Source organism: Ceratotherium simum, chromosome 31 (genome assembly GCF_057802395.1).
Source record: "Ceratotherium simum simum isolate JZ-2026a chromosome 31, ASM5780239v1, whole genome shotgun sequence".
Classification (NCBI taxonomy): Eukaryota; Metazoa; Chordata; class Mammalia; order Perissodactyla; family Rhinocerotidae; genus Ceratotherium; species Ceratotherium simum.
In genome coordinates this window covers 24,981,284-24,998,931 of record NC_141930.1, presented here as the reverse complement: position 1 = coordinate 24,998,931, position 17,648 = coordinate 24,981,284, and the positions used below count along the sequence as shown (strand labels likewise).

Genomic DNA, 17,648 nt, shown 5'->3' with positions numbered 1-17,648 from the left:
CCGCCCGCAGCGCCGGCGCCCGCCCGGGACGGGAAGTGGCGCCCGGCCCGCCCTCCGCAGCCCGCGGCCCCGCGCCGCCCCCTCTCCCTCGGCCTCCGCCCCCCCGGCCGAATTCTTGCATAAATTATGCCAGGCGCGCCTGACGTCAGGTGGCGGCGCGCGGGCGCGGGCGCGGCGCGGAGGGAGCCGGCGGCGGGCGCGCGCGGCCCCGCGGCCTCGGCGCGCGCGGCGTGCCGGGCGCGCGCAGGCGCTGGCGTGCTGGGGCCGCGGCGGCGGCGGCGGCGGCGGCAGCGGTGGCGGCGGCGGCGGCGGCGCGGGGGTTGAGCCGTGGTAGTGCGGCCGCGCTCGTGCTCGGGAACTATCGGATTAAACTTGAATCGAGTGAAATTACACAAAGGAGCGCCGCTGAGGAGGCGGCCCGGGGACCCGGAGACCCCGAAACTCGCCAGAGCCCCGTTCGCCCCCGGCCAAGTCCGCGCCCGTGGATTCAGCCCCCTGGCCGCGGCCGCCGAGCCAACTCCGGAGCCCGCTCTGCGTTTTGTTTTCCGCTCGGCGCAGGGCGGCGGAGGAGCCCGACCGACCGACCCGGTGAGCGCGAGAGTTCGCCGGCGCCTCCGGGAGGGGCGGCGGCGGCAGGAAATCGCTCCGGGCCGGGGCCGGGGCCGCGCGCGGAGTTGGGAGCGAGGAGTTGGGCGTGTGCGGGGCGAGGGGCGCGGGCGGGCGGGGGCCCGGCCGGCGCAGGAGCGCAGCGCCGCCCGTGCCGTGTCCCGGCGTCGCCGCCCGCGGGGCCCGAACCCGCGCCCCGAGCGCCGCCCGGCGCCCCAACTTTTGCCTGCGTCCGCGGGGCCGGCGGCGGCGGCGGGGGCGCGCGGTCCGGCCGAGGGTCACTTCCTCGCATGTAAATGGCTTTTTGTTGTGCTGCCGGCGTAGGGGGGGACGGGGGACAGGAGGGAGCGTGTCTGCGCGCGGGGGAGCGCGAGCGCGTTTCCTCCCGCCGGCGCCGAGCACGAGTTGCCGGCTCCCTTCGAAAGAAAAAGGAAGGAGGAAAAGTTGGGCTGCAACTCAAGTGCGAGTGGGCGATGGGCGCGCGGGCGCGGGGCGGCTGAGCGGCGGCGGCTCGGGGGCGGCGGCGACCCCCGCCTCCCGCCCCCGCCCCCCGCTCCGGACCGACCACGCCGCGCTCGCCGGGAGCGGCGGCCGCACCGGCGCGAACAAAGTGCGTCCCTCCTGGCGCGGGGGCGCCGGCCCGCGCGGGGACGGCCGCCGAGCGAGGTGGGTCGGCGGCGGGGAAAGTGCGCGGGGCGCCGCGTGGGGCGGGGGCGGCGCGAACACGCGGCGCTGGGGGCGTCCCGAGCCCGGCCGGTGCCGGCTGCGGGCGCGGAGTTGCGAGCCCGGAGCCGGGGGCTCCCGGGGCTCCCCGGCGGCTCCAAGTGCGCGAGGAGGAGAAGAAAGGGAGCGGGGCCGGGGAGAGCGCGGGGAGGCGCGGCGAGGAGGGGACCCCACCTTGCCGAGCTGGCCGGCCAGCGGCGGCGGCGGCGGCTGCATAATAACGACTTTAACCCCCCGAAGGCAACTCGGCTCCCCCACCCCCGAGGCCGCCGGGGTCAGCGCCGCGGGGGGGTCACCAGGTGGCCCCCGAGGTGGCCCGGCTGCGCTCTGCCCCCGCAGAGATCCGCCGTTCGGAGCGTGAACGGCCGAGGTGGCTGGAGGCCAAGCGGTCAGCGGGGAGAGGAAGGAGGGCGGCGGGGGACGCGTTGTTTGTTTGGTTCGCACCGGGGACTGGGCTCGCCGGGGGTGCGGGGGCGCGGGCACCCGGTGGGCTGCGGTGCGGGGCGGCTGCGTCCGCGCGGGGCGAGCGCGGCCCGGGGGAGGGGGGCGGCGGATCCCAGGCGAGGGGTGGGGGGGTCGGGAGGCTCCGGGGAAGGAGCCGCCGGCCCCGAGCAGCCATCATTACCGAGCCGCCTTTCTCCGGATGCCTCTGCCTCGAGGAGCCCCGCGCCGTGGGAGCGCACCCCGAACTCCGGGCCGGCCGCCCGCTTTGTGAGCGCCCCCGTGGAGCGGGCGGCGCGGGGAGTGCTCCTGCAGTGGGTCGGACGGTTTTCTCAGAGGGCACTTTTGGAGACTGTTCACGCCTCGATTTTAAACTAGTTTTTTCCCCGTCTTCTGAACAGACAATGGACAAAAGAAAAGTAGCAACCCACATGGAGAGTTTCCTTTTGAATTGCTAGAATTAGATACACTATCCAGCTCTCCACTCGCTAAGTATACTTTTTAGTTTCCCGTTGTACGTTATCTAGCAGTCGATTTAAATAACTTATCTTGAAATGTGTCCATCCTCTGGGCTTGATTTCTGGGATATATTAAATATTTTAATCTGTTTTTAAAGGATTATGAGAAGGCCCTGATTTTTATTTTCTAAAAATACTAATTTAAGTCGTCTTTGCAGTGGGCAATACCTTTCAAAGAGGTTGAGTGTATTTCCCCCGAATTCTCTCCCCATAAGGGTAGGGGGGAGTACTCCCTATACTTAATAATCAAATAGAAAAAAGAAACTTCTCTTTATTTCCTTACAGATCTATTCTAACGATGACAAAAAAATCTGACTGACTGTGACCTTAGCAGCATGGGAACCTGATTTATCACAGTTATAATTCCATTTAGATTGTAGTAATGTGGAAGTACTAGATAATTCTTGTTTCAGAAATAACTCGAGCCGTGATTTTATGAAGTTGAATCCGTCTCCCAGCCCCCAGAGTACATCTGTCGCAGAGTGTTTTTGTCTTGCTGTTGCACAACAGAAGCCCTCCAGTCTTTACCCTAAAATGGCAGCTTTCATCTGACTGGGGCCCATTCATTGACAATGATAATAAAGAGGCTGAAAGCTAGATGCTTGGGGCACGGAGCAGGACTCGGTTTGCCCTTCTAGGTGATAATAAGTAGGAGACATTTTCTGTCTCCCAGATTTATACACGAAAAGTTTGTTTTTCCTGAAAAATCTGTACTGTAGAAAAAAGTTACAAAGTAAACAGAATTTGGAAATAGAAAGGGGCTTGCAGCAAATTTTATGAACTAAATTTTCTTATTTTGCCTAATAAGTGGAAATATGGTATTCCCCGCTTTTTGGTAACCTGATAAAGGAGGTAATGAATTTTTGGGAGGCTTGTAACAGGTGAATTTCCTCGCCATGGCACTCAAGAATTGTTTTCTAGCACTGTGGATTTTATTACTTATATTCTCTTGATATTTTCTATTTTTTTCCCCTCTGTGCAAGCCAGTCAATTGAAACTTGAAGAATTCTATTCCAAGTTTTTCCAGATTCACATGAGTTTCTAGATAAGAAATGATTAATAATAAAAAAGACTGGTATGTGAATTCCAAACTGGAGTTATATTGGTTTAATCAATGGATTTATTTTTAAATTAATTTAAAAAATTAATTTCTATGTCTTAATATGGAAGTCAGGATAGAGAAATGATACAGGTCATATATAGGTGACAGTGATGGCTAAAAACTCAAACATTATTTTCCTCTTTTGAGGAAAAATAACACTTTTTTCTCAAGTTGAAATTATAGAAGTCAAGTTTAAAATAACACCCCTAGTAACTTAGTTTTAAAATAATGCTTTCATAGATTCACCTGTATTCGGTCTAGTTTTTAATCCGTTTGGCTTGTAGTACCATTTCCAAAACTTTTTCACGAGTCTTACTTTTATTGAGTTAAAATGAATACCCTGAGGAGGACCTTTATAATACTGTATCAAAGAAATGTTACAACTTTTTGTTTCATACAGTTGCAGTCAATAATGTAATATTTATAGTATAGTTTTTAAGCAGTTAGGGCAAAAGAAAAAGAATATTTTCATTTATGCGAGAATACAATCTGAGTGCTTCTCTGTACATGCTGTGTAACCCATATGAGCAATATAAGTGCCGACTTTCCAGTAGTTCTTTCTTTTTTTTTTTTTTTTTGTGAGGAGATCAGCCGTGTGCTAATATCTGCCAATCCTCCTCTTTTTTTTAGCTGAGGAAGACTGGCCCTGGGCTAACATCTGTGCCCATCTTCCTCCACTTTATATGGGACGCTGCCACAGCATGGCTTGACAAGTGGTGCGTCGGTGCGCGCCCAGGATCCGAACCGGTGAACCCCGGGCGCACCCAGGATCCAAACCGCTGAACCCCGGGCCGCCGCAGCGGAGTGTGCGCACTTAACCGCATGCGCCACCGGGCCGGCCCCTCCAGTAGTTATTTCAAACCTAGGCTTACAGCATTTTATTCCCTGTGCTTTAGAAAGTTTGCTTGCCATGCGGTTGCCATCCATTGAGTTACTTTTGATTCAGCAGTCATTGGCAAGCACTCAGTGTGCAGAACAACAAACAAGAGGCAGTGCTTCCCCTCAGAGAGTTTACCAGCCAGTAGTTCTATAGGTAACTAAAGACTCACGTTTGATTTCTAAGATTAACTTTGAAGGTAGTAGTTGTCTTTCATCCTTTATTATCCTTATGTGGCCTTTTGGGTTTGATAGTAGACACCATGAGCATCTTATAAATATCTGCTATAAATAAGGCATTGCGAGAACAAAAATGCTTAGTCAGGGCTGAGCAAAGTGTGTGATTACAAAAAATGGCCCTTAAAACTTCAGTTTAGTAATAAAGTGATTCACTTCCAGTATTCAAATGGTCTAGATGTAAACAAACAAGCACTTGAATAGATACAGGTCACAGGGCCAAATGCACTAAAAAAGATGGAGAGGGAACATTTTGGGTGATGTTGAGAGGATGTCAGGAGCGTGTTGGCCCTGTGTGACTCTTTGTCTTGCTCATTCACATGGACACGTTTGTGTATCTTTCAAAAAAGCTATTCTTTTTATGCCATTAGAAATTCAGAATTTGGTGGTAGTATATCTTATCAGGTTTTTGAAGACATTATAGCTTTATTAGTTTGAGAGAAAATTTTCCTTTTTCTCTAGAAAATTTTATTGTTTTGTCTTAGTCTTAAAAAAAACCTTCAAAGTTCAAAGATATGGTGGATGATGATAAAATATAAAAGAAATTGAGAGTAATTGATCACTTAATTTTTCTACAAAAAATATGAACATGTAATGATTTGTTTTAACTTGGGTATTACGCAGGTCGGGTTGCAATTATGGCAGAAGTCCATAGCTGATTGTGGTGGTAGTTAAGAGCTGGGAAGGTAATTAAAAACACTACTACTGCCCTTTTATATTTTACTTTTATCAATATATTAAAATTCTTAAATGAAGCCACTCTTGTGTGATAAAACTAATAAATAGAAATAGGAAATCAAGGATATTGTCAAATAGGAATTCATCTTACAATCATTAGTGAATCTTTGGATATTTAGAGCGTGAGGACCTTAGAGAGCTAGTCTAACTTTCTCATTTTACAGATTAAGAAACTAAAGCCCGGAGAGATTAATTAAATGAGCTGCCTCTGGCTGGTCACCTGGTTGTCGCAGAGCTGTCTGGGTCACGATGGTCTTCCTGGTGCCTAGCTCAGTGCAGATGCACGGAGGGCACTGGTTTGTCTCTGTTGGGTGACTGAGCTGGCTCTGGAAGAGTCTAGCGCTCCCTCTCATGTTCTGACTCAAAAGTACCTTTTGGCTTAAGAATCCTACAGCACATGCTAACATGGCTGTTAAAGGTGTTCCTAACCCAACAGTAATTTATTTGCCCCTACTGTGTAATGGTTGGGAGGTTTTTTTGGAGGGGAGTGGGGAGCTATGATTATCCATCTAGAAAAATGCAGAGATAATTATTCCAAGATTTGATTACTGTTTTCATTTTAGAAGCATGTATTCATTACCATAACTAGATTCCTGTACTTTTTAACTAATGTTAGGTGACTGCAAATGTGATTGTTTTCTCAGTGGAGTATTTTTGGAGGGTTCTGTTTTGTTTTTAATTTGGAAATTAAAAAGCGTCTTTTAAAAAGTAGAAATAATGTAGCATAGTAATGAGGAAGCATGACTTGGTAGTAAAAGGCTGGTTGGTCCTTGGGCTTGTTTGCTTATGCCAATGTGGAATCGCAGACACTTTCCTAGTGGCCCTTTTAGCCTCACACTGCTGCTGTAGGTGTCACGCTTGGCTCTAGTGGCAGGTGACTCTGGACTGCCACCAGTTTTCCTGTTTCCTCTGTTTTCTTGTTCATCGGTTCAAGTGTTTATCGAGTACCTGCTGCCTGAAGGGTGCTGTGCTGTGTGTGAGTTAGGAATACAGTGGTGCCCTGAGAAGACAGGGTAGACCCATACAGAAAACTAGACAGAGCTACTGCAGTGTCGTAGGTGCTACTCGGTGGATCCCGGGAGGAGTGAGAATGTCATGGAGAGTCAACCAACCATGTGGGGTGATGCCTCTTAAGAAGTGGCTTTAGCACCACCATCCAAATAATGGTGGACGAAGAGGGCAGCACTAGCCAGCCTGGAGGGAGGCAGGGTGTTTGGGGTCTACAGAGAGCAGCTAGATGAGACTCAAGAGGCAGGTGGAGGCCTTGGGCAGGGCTTACAGGATACGGAATTTGGGAGTTTTAGAAAAGCAGCAGAGCCGCTGATGAGTGTTAAGCAGTGCTTGACAGGAGCAGACTTGTGTTCTGAAGAAGACTGAATTGGTGGGTGGGGAAGAGGAGGGAGAATAGGTTGGGAACAGCATCCTACCTGCTGTTGTTGTGGTCCATGGGATGGGGAAATAATAATGGTTTGGACTCGATTGGTGACCATGGCAATGGAGAAAAGTGGACAGATTCGAGAAATCTTTAGGAGGTTCAATGAATAGGACTTGAGGATAGATTTGTTCTCAGGGAGAGGAGGGTGTCAGGGAATGTAGGTTTCTAGTATATTCCCTGCTTAGCTGGCTAGTGATGCTATTCACTGAGGCAGGGAGCATCTGACAAGGACCAGATTTGAGGAGGAAATTTGTCAGTTCTGTAGCATATGACTGAGGTAGCTGATAATGGACCGTGATACCATTGTTTCAGCCTTCTTTCCATTGCTAGTGGTATTCTAGAATTTCCCAAAATAATCTGTTAGCTTCCCTCAAAAGATGTTGGTGTATGGTGAGCCCACCGAGGATTGCTTGGGGCCGGGGAGGGGGCGAGGGGGGAGAGGGGGCACGTCAGTGAAATGGGAGAGGGAGGGAACCTTTGTTTCTTGCCTACTATGTAGCGCTTTATATATGAGTTTGCTCATTCTAGACTGAGAATAGAATCCTGTGGTAAGCAGACATTGCCACATTTTGTTCTTCTGTATCTCCACATTCTGGAGGCCGCTTTCTGTTGCTACTTATGTACTGGGACAAGGTCCTTGGGCTCCCAGCAGATAGCTCGTGGTTCCCCCTGTGCTCTCAGTGGAAGGAGTTAGCTGTATTTTAGGAGCTGGGTACAGTCATACATGGGTGTGGTAGAAAGAATACATTGCTTAAATAGTTGTGGAGAAAAATACCATCGTTGGTCAGAATACCTGCCTGTTTTTTAGTGGAGTAATCAACTAGTTCAATATGTAAATTATCTTAAACGTCACTTTGTTCAGTTATTATAAAAAATAGATTATATAGCATGGTTGGTAGCAAATGAGAGATGCTAACTGATAAATCCAGAAAAGCTTCTAAGTTGCTGACTTTAATATTATATGAGATGAATTATGAAAACTCTGAACATGTATCTTGAAATAATTTTTTGGGGGAGGTGTTTGTATTTTTGTTTTTTTGCCAGCTTATATAGGTAACGCTATCAGGCATTTATTTGTTACAGGTCAGGCTTTGATCTTGGTGTGCATAGAGATTCTTCCTGGACTCGTCTTTGGTTAGGGGTATATTTCAAAGGTACTTTTATTGATGTTGTTCCTCATAGGCCTTTCTGGTGGCCATTGGGACTTGGTTAAGTCCACCAGGGTCCTTCCTGCCTGCTTCAGCGTGGGCAAGATTGTGTGGCTTTACAGGTTAATTTAGGGACTTACATTGGTTGTAGGGACATGCTTCATCTGAAAGTTTTACTGTCACCTCAGTGGTTTTGAGGGATTATTTAGATAAATTTAAAATTCAGGGGTAGGAATGTTCCCATGTGAAGGAATAGTAGAAAAGCTTGGTGTACTGACTTCAGCCTCACATGGACGTGTGCCAGCTACTCTGTGGCAATTTGCTTCTAGTACTGTTTCTTCAACTTGCCAGTTTTAAAATTTTCAAAAACCTTAGAAAACATATTCTCTTGTTTGGCTCCATCAACAGTGTATTCTTACAGTTTAAGAAATCATTGCCTTCTCAGAGGTGTAGACACTAAATGGAAAGCTGCTTGCAGGTTCCTGTGATGTGGCTTTTAGTGGAAGAATAAAGAGGATGTTTATTTGTCGTCTCCCCCCCCCCCCCCCCCCCCCCCCCGCCCCAGCAGTGGCCCAAGAGGCAGCAGATTGGAGTTTTCCACCATGTATCTCATCAACATGGGGGGTGGGCAAAGAGCCACTGTCGCTGAGCACATGGGACCTGGGTTGCTACACCAGGCCTTTGTGTAGGGAATGGCAGGGAATTAGACATGTGTGTTAATTCTGACGTGTCGCGTACTCTCCCTGGTATCCTCCACTTAAAAGTCAGAGATTTCTACACTGTGTTTGCAGTACGTCTGATAAAGGGTGCATGGTCCCTCGGTGATTGATTTTTCCCCTAGTTCTGTGGCAAGTTAGGGGGACTACTCTAACCCATTAAAGAGTCCACTTTGTTTTCTTTTTATCCTTCTGAAAGAAACCATAAACATTTTAGAATCTGTTCTGTTGATACTTAAAACATAATTAGCAAACTTACATATTATTTTAACACATCTAAAAACTATCATCTTTAACATGATACTAAGCTGACAAATAGTGAGAAGTCCCTTGTAGAATTATAAACCTGCCTTTAGTTTCCAAGGCAGCCTGCCATTGCACTAAGTGAATAATAAAATCAATTTGAGCACGGTTAGCTGTACAGTCAAAAATATTCCTTAGTTAGAGAGTATTTTAAAGTGGATGGGGCTAGAAATTACTTTATTTATGGATGGGACCAACAATATATTGAAACTGTTAAGCCTAGATCCTCAAGGTGAACTTTTTTTTTTTTTTTTTTTTTTACTGTCTCTATTGCATTACTTTATAGTCTTGTGTAGTTGACCTTGTTTGTGCTTGAAATTTTGCTTTGGCCAATTGCAGGTGTATTGATCTTGTCAGAAAAATTATGCAGACTCATCTTGAGAATTTAAAAATCTTGGTTAGATTAAGAAACAGAGTTTATTTTCTCTATTAGGTGGATGTTGGGGCAGTCAACTAAAATAGTGCAGGACATTAAAAATAACAGTAATAACTGTAACAACTAACTAACAGTTATTGAGCATTTCCAGTCAGGTGGGCGTTATGCTAAGTGTTTTAATGGATTGTTTCATTTACTCATCAGAACAACTCGAGGACATAGTAGACTTATCATCCCCATTTTACAGATGAGGAGACTTGGGCTGAGAGGTGAAACTGCAAGGGTCATACAGCTCTAGCAAGTGGTGGAGGAGGAATTTGACTACAGATTGGCTGGTCTCCAGAATCTGCCTGCATAACCACTGTGCTCCCTCGCCACCTAGACTGGCTCTGAGGCTTGCATCATTGCTGTCTTCATAGGTAAAGGTACATTAAAAATACCAGCGACACCCTGCAGTCCTGTATCACGCTCTGTTGCTGTATCCTATCAGACCAGGTTGTTTCTCTCCACACCTCCTCTGTTAGTGTCTGCTGTGTTTGTGGGACCATGTGTCTTAGGATGTCTTGGCACCTAAGATCACCAGCTTCCATACTTTTCACCCTTAATGCTCTCCCTCTCCCATGGAGATGAGGAGAACAGTTGTTCCTGTGGAGGTTTTATTCTGTGGTGGCTGAGAACTTGAGTGGTCACATCAGACAGATCAACGAGTGAATCATAAAAATGGAAATAATAATACTATCAACTACCCAGGGTTATAGTGAAGAGTAAATGAGATACTCCACCTAAAGCACGCGGTATTGGCATTGGACATATTATTTGAGTAGTTATTATGATTATTAGCTCACTTTTTTTTTTATAATTTTATTTATTTATTTATTCCCCCAAAGCGCCAGTAGATAGTTGTATGTCATAGCTGCACATCCTTCTAGTTGCTGTATGTGGGACGCGGCCTCAGCATGGCTGGAGAAGCGGTGCGTCGGTGCGCGCCCGGGATCCGAACCCGGGCTGCCAGCAGCGGAGCGTGCGCACTTAACTGCCAAGCCACGGGGCCGGCCCTATTAGCTCACTCTTAATCATTGAACTTACAAAACCATGTATGTAGATTTTATTTTTAATTTAAAAAGTCTCCATAATCCTAAATTGTGACTAGAAAAGAATGAGTGGCCTGAAATGGTGATTGGCTGCATGGTTTTCACTTTTTCTCAAGAGTAGACATCAAATTAATATCTATATGTGCCTTTATCCAGGTGTATAACTAGATGTTATTTACCTTATCCAGAGGTATACAGAGGTGATTCAGATATCCCAGATACTAAAATTGACAAGTTTAAGGGAGTACTTCTTCCCTTTTAGCTATCAAGATATTCATCTGCTAACTGAATTATGGCTGTCTTGCTAGTAGACCAGTCATTTGTTCTTTTTCCCAGACCTGCAATTCTCCAAAAATGGTGGGTGATATTATCCTAGATGATCAGTGGTGGGGCATATTCCATCATTTCTGGAATATTAGAACTTTCCAATACAGATTAGAGAGGCACAGAGTGTTCTCAAAATCTGTAACTCTAGTTCCTCAAATCCCTGAACATTTAATTCAGCCCTTTCCTCCGAAATTCTGTTTATTGCTTGAGGAAGAGACAAGATGGGATCTAAAATGAGAGTAGTTTTGGGGTTGGGTCTGGGATAGGAGGAGCAACTAGAAGATGAGAAGGTTCCCTTCCCCTGGAAGGGTAAGACTCTGGGGTAGCTTCTTTGGAATTTGACTGCTATCCAGATTCGCATGAAAGTGGAAGGGAGAGAGTGTGGACAACTTTCATCTTATTCTGTTTTACTTTCACTTAAAAGTGACACTAAGGGAAAAATAAATGGAGCAAAGTAAACAGTTGATAAATATGGATATATGAGAGTTTCTTGTACTATTTTGTCTGTACTGAAAGTTTGAAAAATTGTGTCAAAATCAAAAGTTTCTTAAATAACAGTGACTCTAAGGGCTTGATCTCAATAGCTAACATTTATGGAGCATGGACTTTATGTGAATTCCCATTTTGCTAAACTATTTATTTACATGAACTGTTTTCACTGAATACGAAAGTAAGAGTAACCAAAATGCTAAGGAAGGAACAATAATTGGCATTTTATAGGTGAGGAAATGGAGTCTTAGAAATTGTTTAGTTAATTTGCCCAAGATCACAGCTATTATTCGTGGAGTTGGCACTCAAATCAGGACAGCCTCATTTAATAGTTTGTAGCATTAAATTCTGCGGAAATTGCTTTGGATGGTCCCATCCAAAATGACCCAAGCCTTAGAATGGTAGGGAGAGCATATATCCAGGTCTTACACACCTGTGCATTCAAGGGCTGGCTCCCAGAGAGAAACTGAGAGACTCAAAGGCGTCTGTTAGTGGATTGTAGTCAGAGAGGCTTCTTTTCCTCAGATGTTCTATCTTATCAATTGCCAACACTTTCAACCTAAAAGACACACGCTTATTGCAAGACTTACGTATGTTCCAGCCCTGTTTTCGTTTATCAGTCCAAGACATAGCCAACATCAAAATAGCTTGCTACAGAATTGGCCTTCCTTGAAGTTTCTTTCTAGTGTTTATTCACTTAGCATCTTTTTCTCACCACACAGGACTTGAGTTGCCAAAGATGGAACCCAGGATGCTGCTTAAGCTCCCAGTCGTAGTGCTCGTCCTTTGTAGATACATTCACTTGGGTGGCTACGCAGCCTCTGTGAAGTACTTGCACACTGCTTCTGCTGACACACAAGGCAGCGGGTCGTCTTCTACAGCGATACACTGCATGGTTGAAATAGGTGTAAAATTCAAAAGTGTAAACCAGTAGACTTAGATATTTTGGGGTAGACATGTGTTCCCTTCCCAGGGGATTTAAAAAAACTAATAATATCCCAAATCCTGATACTACTGTGCCTCATAGAAATATTCTCTGGTGATATATTTCTAGATTTTGTACATGTTTATAGTTTTTTCCCTTCACAATTGGACAAACTGTCGACTAGCTTGAGTACGGTGAGCTTCTAGTTAAAACTTAAGTTTTACTATTTTTGGTGTGCTTAAAATTTTAAGTTTTGTCTTGATTGTGTTATGTTTCAGAGCTAGGTTTATCACCATAATTAGCATTTTAAGTTTTCCATTTTCCCTCTCATTAAAAAACAAAAATAAAAATCGGGACTGGGGTTGGAAACAAGCTTCATGTTTATAAAGAACTTCGTGGCTATTATGGGCTGCTGAGAGCCATTCCGTTTAGAGTCCAGCAGGATGAGGAGAACTCTGTCTCACGTGCTGTCAGATACTCTCGTCCGGACACGATACAGTTACGTAGTCGGGTAACTTCCGCACACGGTTGAGCCCCGGGTGGTGACGCTGCTATAACTGAGTTGCTAGCTGACGAGCAGTGCCCCTGCCACAGCTGGAAAATGCGTGTCGAGGTGTTGTTGACTGTCTCGGTGTGGTGGACAAAAGGCCGAGGAGCTGCGCAGAGCACCGGCTTTTGCTAGCAGAGTGGTGGACGTTGAGGACCGTTCTCGGTCATTCTCTGCAGCTCAGGCTTTCAGACGTCGGGAAATGCCCGCATCGTCAGCATTACCCTCTATGGGTCACTGCCACAACAATAACGTTAGTAATAGTATATTCACTTGGCAAACCTGAAAATGACTCTTTACTAACTTCACCACCTTTAAGAAACTCTGCTTGGGCCAGCTATTGAATTTGTTGATTTGTTTCACCTACCAGCACTAGGCTAGAGGTGAGAAAATGGGTCTTTTGATTCAAAGAATTACAGCATTAATTCATATCCTTATGAAATTTTCTTGTGTATCTCTTACTCTTCCAATATTCTATTGTTGTGAAAGGAACCCCAGCTTCCCCTTTTCTCAGTGTTTTGAGACAGTGGCATAGAAAACGCTCATCTGTCTTTCCCGGGGCAGAGAAGCTCCGGGAGTAGTCGCTACTTGCTGCTGGGGGCGGAAGGGGCAGCCGGCTGTGAGCCTGGGCGTCTGCCGTGGTGGGCTGCAGCTTTTCAGCAGTGGTCTTGTCCTCCTCCCTTCCAGCTCGCCAGGATTCAGAAGGAACAAAGTGGTTGTGCAGAGATCCTGCATCCAGTGGTCTCTAAGGAAGAGTAGAGTGGTGAGCTGGACTGAGGTAGCTTTTTCGTCTGTTGTCTCCAAGGGACCTGTAAAATGGGTCTGTTTAGATGATTTTGAGGATCTTACGTAATTATTTAAAAAGTTCATCTGGTAAAATTAGAATGACTAATAAAATAGGTATTTATTGGGCCTTAGAATTAACACAGTCACCTGGGGTGCTTGTTAAAAATGCAGATTCCTCAACCCCACAGCAGTTTTACTCTTGGAATTTTGTCTAGAATCTGAATTTTTATCTAGGTGCCTCTTATGTACTCTAAAGTTTAAAAAGCCACATGTTTGACCAATATGTTAGTGACACAATGAAAATACTGTGGAAATACAGAACAATTTAGAAGAATGGTAACTCATATATTTTTACAATATTTTTTGGGATTTTGCAAGTAATGTTTTTCTCTGACACATAAATGAGTGAAATGTAGCTGCTATTTGGCATACCAATTAATATAAAAGGTAAAGATGGACAAATGGTTAAGAGTTTGAAAGCACAGTCCACTTTAAAGGTGGTGTTAAAAGGGGTGGAGAATAGCGTGTTTTGTATTTATCAAATTTTATTTTCATTTCTGCCACAGAATAATTAAAAACTTGTTTTATGTGTAGTTCTAGTTTATGTGGTGTGAAAAACGAACAGATTTAATATGCAGCAGTAACTATTTTGGGGCAACTCATTTCCAGCAAGTATTATTTCCAAGGGCGTGTCATAAATTTAAAATGAGAGTCATCTCAAAGGTAATTTGGTGAGTGGGTTAGTGCTGTCTTTGAGGACTGGGTAGCATAATTCTCCATAAGAGACAGGATGCTCATGTGCAAAGTAAAAGGAAGCATATACACAGAGCTCTTTGCTCAGCTCTCCGTCTCCCTTCCTTTCTGATTTATTCCTCACTCACCACCCCGTCCTCTTGACTCTCGTCTCCCTGGAACGGGGCACGAGCACCGTTAGGGTCCTGGGCCTTCCCTCTGATGATCTCTCGTGCCTCCTTCCTCTGCTTCCTAATCGCCAGATGCAGCCTGGACTCAGGGTTGTGATCTTGGCCTTGTCTGGGGTCTAGTCCAGGCCCACAGCCTCAGCTCCTGTTTCTATGTGATTAACTCCTAAATCTGTATTTTTGTTTCCAGTCTCCCCCTCCCCGCAACTTCTATCCTTAATGTTCCCAACCTAAAACCAAAGTCTTCTAACACCTCCTCCTTCTTGCCCCGCATAACACAAGCCCGAACCTCCAGGCCCAGCTCTGTCTCCTGAAGCTCGGCTCCGCGTCTCAAGCCTGCAGTGGTGTCGTCCCTTCCTGGCTCCCTGGGTCCTGGCCGTTGTTGTCTGTTGCGGGCTCCTTCTCTTCAGCGGGCACCGCATCCTTGTGTCCTGGCATCCTTGCTCCTTCCACTCTATTGCACCCTCCCTGACACACATTTGGCTGTTAGAACGCAGTCCCAGGCCTGCTGGGCCATTGCTGTCGTTATTTGCGCTGGAGGAGAGCGGAGCAGTAACCAGTGTCTAGGGGAACCTCCCGTCCCTCCCTCCCTGCTCCTCTGTGTCCTCCTTCAGTGCCCGGGCAGCTGCTGCCTCACCTCCCTGACTGTTAGTCAGAAGGACCTGAGCTCCGGCCCCTCAGCCCCCGGCGGGGCGCGGCTGCCTGCAGAGCGGGGCCTGCTCCAGCTCTGCTCCTTGTGAGACGGCCTCCATGAGGGAGGCGGCCTCCATGAGGGGGGAGGCCTTCGCAGGCAGCTGAGCCTGATGGGTTTAATGTTGAGGCTCTGTCTCAGGCTGGGCAAGGTTGCCCTGGCCTCCTCAGGGACAGGTCCCAAGCCCTGCTTGGCTGTCTCCCGGTTAGTTCAGAACGTGGGTGGGAAGAGGAGGTGAGAGTTATTCTGGCCTCCTCAGACCCCATTACTGTGCTCCTGGCATCCTACTGGAACATGTTTTCCTGTGGTAGCATTGTTTTGATAAGGTGCTTAAGATGCACTGTGGGTTAGTCTAGTGCTTTTTGTAGGTTAGCACAGTAATGTCCATGTTATAATATTGTATTGGAGGGAAAACTAGTAAACTAGCAGCTGAAATCCTTTTGGGAGGGACTCACTCGCTGAAGTGAGCATGACCTAAAGAACTGTTTGGTGACACTGGAATCAAGGCTGATGCCTGCCTTACAAGGCCGCTGTAACACAGCAGGTTTTCAGGAAACTGGACCTGTCCAAATTTATGTTAGCATGAGCTTTTACATAAAGGGCCGTACCCAAGTCAGTTCTAGGAAGGACTTTAATGAATGCAAAGACATGGCCTGTAACGACAAGGAAAAAATTTGATAATGTTTTCAGATGTACACTCTAAAGAGTAAATGGCATTTTGTGTGTGAGACTTATGATAAAATCTTTTTGGTGTTTGGAAACATGGATATGCTTGATGAAAGCTGTTATTTTACTAACTCCTTTCAAAGATAGATAAGAATTATGAGTGTGCTGATCTTTAGAATATTCTTGCTAACTTTTTGGTATGACTTTAATGTTTGACGGTTTGCTTGTGTAAAATAATAACTTTGCTAAGTTCTGTGGCAGACACTAAAAATGTTATCCACAGCTCGGAAGTGCAGGATAGCACACATGGGGCAGTGTGGAGCAGGACAGCACAGTATGTCATTAGTACTGTATAGGGTGATGCTCTCAGTGTAGTGCAGCTGGGAGCGGCCAGTGCAGGGCTTGGTAGTGGAGAAAGAAATCAGGAAGTATGACCTACGCTCTCTTTTGATAGGCTGGAGAAACTGAGAAATAACATGAACGAAATTATGGAGATGCTGTGAGCCAAGGGTCCTGGCAGGAAACAGCCAGCCAACCCAGAGCAACCTGCAGGGGCCAGGACAGGGACCTTCGTCCCCAGTGCCCTCCCAGAGAGAGCAGGAGCTGGGGGAGAGGGACTCAGCCACTGCCACACACCCGCCCCCTCCTCCTCTCAGCCTCCTGGGATAGCCAGCCTGGGCTCAGGGAGGATCAGAGTTGGCTGGGAGGGGAGGGGCAGGGGTTGGAAAAACAAGAGGCTGGGCCATGGCGAAATTGGAAGTTCAGACAGAGTGAGATCCTGACTTACATTACGTGATGGAAATGGAGTTGAAAGGTTAGTTTGGCAACGTGTGATGAATTGCAGTTGAAGAGGCAAAAAGTCAGAGGCTGTTGAAGGAGCCCAGCCAGCAGGCAGGGAAAATTGAAGAGGGGAAGAGACTCATGGAGAGTGTGGGGAGATGGGATGAGGAGCCGGTCATTTCCAGGGGCCCGGCGTGCAGCTGAGAATGGCTTTGAAAGCCTCTTTTCAGAACTGAGGTTTGATATTTTGAACTTAGATTAGCTCCAAAAATAGAAAACATCGAAGGGGAGGGTAAGATGTATAAAAAGATAAAAAGATCACTTTAGAAAGGTTCCAAAATAAATCTACTTCACTGATGAAGTTGTGCAACTTGCAAGTCAAGAAATAGCAAAATATTAAACCCTTTTTTTTTTTTTTTAAATAAAGTCAGGATCTTTTAAAAATGATTTTGGAACTATTTTCACTTTATTTTTATAAATATCCTTACAACATGGGCACAGACAGAATTCTGTAGAATATTAGTATTACTCTTTTGGAATCAAAACAGCACAATGGTAGCTAGATTGGGAGAGTGTAAGAAGGCTATAGAAAGACAGTTCCTACAAAGTGAAGTTCATCAGTTTACTACAGTTCAACTTTCTTTTGAATGTATGTGTTCTGATATTAGGAAGAACTGTCTCCTGTTTTATACTTCAGTCACTCTGCTGTGTGCATGTGGGTCTATTAAAAAGACATCTGCATATTCTATGAGATAATACAGTAGAGAAACAGTGGCAGTCTAATAGAAAAGCGATAAAGGGTATAAGTAGGTAGTGTGTAGAAAGAAAATTTAATTGCCAATAAACATGAAAACTTCCAGATTATGGAGTAATAAAAGAAATGCAAATTAAAATGAGATACTTTTTTCACCCTATCAAATTAGCAAAAAAGATTTAAAAAATATTCTTGATATTGACAGAATATGGTGAGACTTGCCCTTTCACTGTTGTCTGAAGTTCAGTAAGTACAAACATTTTGGGAAGGAATTGGAGATTATATGTATCAGGACCTTTATTAATGGTCATTCCAGTTGTATCAGTCATCTATCCTAAGGTAGAATATGAAATCCAATCAACTATGATGAATAAGAGGTCACAGCATTTTTTTCTAACAGGGAAAAATTGGGAATGGTTAGATCTGTGCTATATTCATATCATATGTTAGGAT

The 17,648-nt window shown here is 46.1% G+C and overlaps 1 protein-coding gene across 2 annotated transcripts in view; it reads left to right on the top strand.

Moving 5' to 3' along the window:
- Window positions 1-306: 306 nt before the first annotated feature.
- CHD7 (chromodomain helicase DNA binding protein 7) overlaps window positions 307-17,648 on the top strand; it is a 184,121-nt gene continuing 166,779 nt past the window's right edge. For both annotated transcript variants that reach the window (XM_014791554.2, XM_004435730.3), the window contains exon 1: window positions 307-588. The gene's annotated coding sequence lies outside the window, so the exon portion shown is untranslated. The remainder of the gene's footprint in view (window positions 589-17,648) is intronic.